Raw genomic sequence first — 6,000 nt, 5'->3', positions numbered from 1 at the left:
GGCCCTGTGTGTGCCCCTCCTACACTGTGCCCTTAGGCTGGAGCCTCTCTCACCTCTGCCTCGGCCCGGCCCCGGGTGTCCCTCCTACACTGCGCCCTGAGGCTGGAGCCTCTCTCCCCTCTGCCTCGGCCCAGCCCTGGCTGTCCCTCCTACACTGCGCCCTGAGGCTGGAGCCTCTCTCGCCTCTGCCTCAGCCTGGCCCTGTGTGTGCCCCTCCTACACTGTGCCCTAAGGCTGGAGCCTCTCTCACCTCTGCCTCGGCCCGACCCTGGGTTTCCCTCCTACACTGCGCCCTGAGGCTGGAGCCTCTCTCGCCTCTGCCACGGCCTGGCCCTGTGAACAAGGCCTTAAGGGTTCCCGGGAAAAGCTGAGGCTGTCTTGAAGACAATGGTACTAACCCAAATATTGTCTTGATTTTGATTTCTCTTCTGATAAGTTCATAAACTTTCAATTGCTAAAAAAAAGAGAACTGTTAACACTTCAGTTCTTGGAAGTGTTCTTTGTGCTCAGTAGATGTTCACACCTTCCTAAAACTTTTACACTCGTACCCACCGGGTAAAATAAAATCAAGCAAAACAAACATTGGATTGTTCCTATAGCTGCAGTAAAAAAATGAACAAACAACATGTTTGGAAGACTGATCTATCTAATGATTCTCATATGATGTGTTTCGAATGGCGGTCATGACGGATCTCATTGGCCGATAATTGTTCATAGACAGCCGTGTGTACAGGGCTATGAGCAATTGCTAAACAATGTGTCTGTAAAGTCATTGTTCCATGACATCATATGGTTTACCTTATCCACCATGAGCAGCACATTTCCTTGCCTAGATATTGTGTAAGATAAATCAGGTCACGATTGTTTTGCCGGTTAATTCCCACGATGTACCTTTCAGTGGGCTTGTGGCTTTATTTGTGTACATAGGTTAGAAGTAAACTAATCCTCCAGGTTGTGTGATGACAGGCAGCTGCTCTTACAGTAAGACATTCCTAAAATCTGTTGATTTATATAATTACTGGAAGTCGGCTGACGAAACCGGTTGAGCGAGTTGGAATTTTCTGAAATATGCACTGCTGGTTGTAAAGATCTGCACCAGAGTGTGTGGAGGTGTGTATTGTATACAGGGCTGAGAGAGGTAATCCAGCTAGAGATGAGCAAAATTACGCCTATGCGTAATTATGCATTGTAATTCGCAATTACGCCTCGTAAACGTAATGCAAAAATGTAGAGAAAGTGTAATTAATTTCAAAGTTAATTGTAAGTAGAGATGGCCCGAACATCAGAATTTGTGTTTGAGGACCGCGACCGTGAATTTCCACAAAAGTTCAAGTTCACGCGAACCAGGCGAACCGCCATACACTTCAATGGGCAGGCAAATTTTAAAACATACAGGGACTATTTCTGGACACAAATATGATGGCAAAGTTGTTTCAAGGAGTGTGGAGGGGGGCATGGCGGAGTGACATAAATGCCAAAAGTCCCTCTGAAAATTACATATTTGACGCAGAAGAGGGTTATAATTCCTAAAGGGCAGAATCACATTACATTCTAAATTGGAGGCATAAAGTGCTTTAAAACATCTTGCGTGTGTATACATGGATCAGGTAGTGTAAGTAGTGTACTGCTTCATACTGACAGACCAAACTCACTGTTTAACGCACCACCGCAAACAGCTGATTGTGTAGTGACGGCCGTGCTGGACTGGTGCGCACATTGGCGAGAGTGCAGGCAATGGCGGTTTTCCAGCCATATGGTCGCCGGGCTGAGGTACCTCAATGACAGAACAACAGTGACTGTCCAGCTAATCAAATTTGTTCTGTCCACAATGAAGCAATGACCTTATTATTTTGGGTGTGCCCCCCAACACACTCATATAGGTCATTGCTTTATTTGTGATACACAAGCCCCTTCATCGCGGCAAGGTAACGAAGGGGAATTGACACATGTACATGCCTTTTGTTTTGTTGTTGTTGCAGCCGCAGTGCAGCCAGAAAAATTAGGCATATACATGCACCAGAAAAATTATTATTTTGGTAGCGGATGCTGCTTAAGCATTCAGGAATCCACCTGGATTCCTGGACCCTGTTGGTGGTGGCGGAGGAGGCAGTCAAGCATCCTCCCGGCAGAGATGCTGTGTGGGGACTGATTTAGTCTTTGGGCAGGCAATCATGTGGTATGCAGGCAGAGATGCCATGTGGGAACTAAATTAGTCTTCGGCAGGCAGTAGCCCTACGGGATCCATGCCTCATTCATGCCTGCGGGGACATGGGAGGAGGAGGATCACAGACACCTTTTTCCCGTTGTGTTGTGAAATCACCCATAAACGTACTGTAAAGCATACTTGCCGGATTGTTGTGCAAAAGCTGCATCCTTCCAGCCTTGTGGTAATTTGGTAACATCTCTGCCACTTTGTAGTTATACTGAGGATGTAGTAACTTTGCCACCCAGTACAGCTCTTTCTCCTTGATTTTTTTTATATGGGGGTCTCTCAACAGGCTGCAAAGCATGAAAGACTCCATCTGCAGAAGGTTGGATGCTGACCTACTAGTCATCTCCTCTTCCTCACTGATGTCAGATAAGTTCTCCTCCTTCCCCAGCCATGAACAATACCACGGGTACTCGAAAGGTGAACAGCACAAGCCCCCTGCAACACCTGCTGCGGCTGTACTTCCACCTCCTCCTCAAAGCCCCCTTCCACCTCTGACTCCTCCTCCCTCTCCTCCTCCTCCTCCCCCCTCCTCTGTGCTGCTGCAGGTGTTGACAACAGATCTGGCTCTGGTTCCCACAACTCTTTCTCCTCTTTCTGTTCTACAGCTTGATCTACCAATCTATATCCTTGGCACACTCCAGAAAGAAAGTGTATGGGATCAGATTGCTGATAGCACTTTCACTGTGACTCACCAGGTTTGTCACCTCCTCAAATGGACGCATGCGCCTGCAGACATTATGCATGAGTGTTCAGTGTACGGTACCTCGCAAAGCAATTCCCCAGCTCCCCAGAGCCTGCTCTAGCACCGTAGCTGTACAGATACTCATTGATGGCTTTCTCCTGTTGTAGCAGGCGGTCAAACATGAAGAGCATTGAATTCCAGTGAGTCGGGCTATCGCAAATCAAGCGCCTCACTGGCAAGTTCTTTTTCTGCTTAATATCGGAGAACCATGCCATGGCCGTGTATGAATGCCTGAAATGCGCACACATCTTCCTAGACTGCTTCAGGACCTCCTGTAAGCCTGACAATTTACACACAAATCATTGGATTATTAGATTCAGCACATGTGCCATGCAGGGTATATGTGTCAACCTGCCCAAATTCAAAGCCAAAATGAGATTGCTGCTGTTGTCACACACCACGTTGCCGATCTCCAGTTGGTGCGGGGTCAGCCACTGATCCACCTGTTTGTTCAGAGCGGCAAGAAGTGCTGGTCCGGTGTGGCTCTCAGCTTTGAGGAAAAAGACTTGTCCAGGATGGGGTGACACCGTTGTACCTAGCATGCGGAATAGGCCCTGGGGAGCTGGGGGTGTGCAGCTTGAGAGGAGAGCGCAACAATAGAGTAGGAGTCAGCTGAGGAGGAGGATGACAGCAAACAGGATGTAGGAGGAGGAGTAGGAGGAGAAGAAGAGGAGGTGGCAGCAGGCCTGCCTGCAAGCCGTGGCGTTGTCTCCACCGAGTCCGCTGCACAGCCATGTACTCCCTGCTTGCCAGCGGTCAGCAAGTTTACCCAATGTGCCATATAAGTAATACACCTGCCCTGACCGTGCTTTGCAGACCAGGCATCCGTGGTCAGATGGAACCTTGACCCAATGCTGTGTGCCAGAGATGACACTACTTGCCTTCCAATATTACAATACAGTTTGGTTGTCACCTTTTTGGAAAAATAATTGTGGCCTGGTAAGTTCCACTGTGGTGTCCCAATCGCCACAAATTTTCTGAAGGCCTCAGAGTCCACCAGCTTGTATGGCAACAGCTGGTGGGCTAACAGTTCCGCCAAGCCAGCTGTCAGACGCCAGGCAAGGGGGTGAGTGGCAGATATTGGCTTCTTCCATTAAAATATTTCCTTAACGGACACCTGGCTGTGGGCAGAGGAGCAGGAACTGCTCAATGTGAGAGGCGGAGTGGAGGAGGGTGGCTGTGAAGGTGCAAGGGCAGCAGAGGATAAAGCGACTGAAGATGCTGGACCAGGAGGAGGAGGCGGAGGTTGGCTTAGCATTTGTGTGCTGCTTTTCCTCATGTGCTCATCCCATTGGTGTTTGTGATGGGAGATCATGTGCCTTCGTAAGGCAGTTGTCCCTAGGTGGGTGTTGCTTTTTCCACGACTCAGTTTTCGGTGGCAGATATTACAGATGGCATTGCTATAATCTGAGGCAGAGACACAAAAACAATGCCACACTGGAGAGCTCTGGGATAACGGCATTCTGGTGGTGGCAGCAGCAGACGCTGAAGGGCGTGTTGGCTGGCTGACCCCAGGTGGCGATACATCCCATCGGACGCTGCCATGAGCTGTTTGCGACAAGCTCCCCCTGCTGCTTACAGCAACTTGTCTCCTCCTCCTCCCTGTCTCCCCCTCTGAACTGTCCCCCTTTTAATCTTGTCTCCCGGGATCCCACGTGACATCCATGCCATGACCATCATCATCATCATCAACATCATCATCATCCACAGCTTCATTTGTATCAGACACCTCCAAAACTGCACCAACAACAGGTAGTTCATCATCATCCTCACACCTTACCTCCATGTGTGTAGTGATGCATAACTGAGACATATGAGGTGGTGAAACATCCTTAGCGCCTTCATCTTGTACCAATAATGGGTGTGCATCAGTAAATTCTTCAGAGGAATGTGTGAATAACTCCTCTGACATCTCAAGTGGAGCAGCTGTGGTGGTAGTAGAGGTGGTGGTGGCTGCCGGCTGAGTAGTAAGTAGTTGTGGGGTGTCTGAATCAGAGCAGGAGGAGGAAGATACATCTCAGTTCTGTGCGGAAGCTGAGGTGTTCTGTGTTAACCAGTCAACTAAGTCCTCAGAATTTTGGGGGTTGAGGGTACGCACCCTCTAAACACTGTGCATTGTTGGAGGGCCGCACAAAACCACACCAGCACGACCTCGAAAAGACCTGCGGGGTGGTCTGCCTCTGCCTCTGCTTGTCATTTTTTCCACATTGGGGTATGCAGTACTACTACCAATATTTAATACTGGTAGACAATGTGTGTAATCACAAAGAGGCACACAATCAGTGTCAAATACACTGATTACACAGCTGTGAGTGTGTGTATCAAATCAGTGTCAAATACACAAATACACAGCTGTGAGTGTGTGTATCACTGGGCTGTGTACTTTAACATACACAGAGAGATATGCAGTTGTGATATTGCAATGGTTGTAAAAAGGCTGAAGTGCTGTAATAGTAGTGTGCATAACCAAATGGCTGTGTGGACTGTGGGCTGTATGCAGTGTGTCACCCACACAGAGAGATACCCTATAGTAAGTTCAATCACAAATACAATTGGAAGATATGCACTGGTAATAGAGTGTGCTGGCAGAACTACAAGGGCCAGCTGCGACTGTTGGCTGTATACAGTGTGTCACCCACACAGAGAGCTATCCTGTAGTAAGTTCAATCATAAATACAGTTGGAAAATATGCACTGCTGTTCTGATAGTGTGCTGGTGGACTACAAGGACCAGCTATGACTGTGGGCTGTATGCAGTGTGTCACCCACACAGAGAGCCATCCTATAAGAAGTTAAATCACAAATACAGTTGAAAGCTATGCACTAGTAATAAAGTGTGCTGGTGGACTACAACAAGGGTCAGCTGCGACTGTGGGCTTTATGCAGTGTGTCACCCACACAGAGAGCTATGCTATAGTAAGTTCAATCACAAATATAGTTGAAAGATATGCACTGGTAATAGAGTGTGCTGGCAAACTACAACAAGGACCAGCTATGACTGTGGGCTGTATGCAGTGTGTCACCCACACAGAGAGCTATGCTATAGT

Source organism: Hyperolius riggenbachi, chromosome 4, assembly GCF_040937935.1.
Source record: "Hyperolius riggenbachi isolate aHypRig1 chromosome 4, aHypRig1.pri, whole genome shotgun sequence".
Classification (NCBI taxonomy): Eukaryota; Metazoa; Chordata; class Amphibia; order Anura; family Hyperoliidae; genus Hyperolius; species Hyperolius riggenbachi.
Note: the sequence above shows the minus strand (reverse complement) of the source record.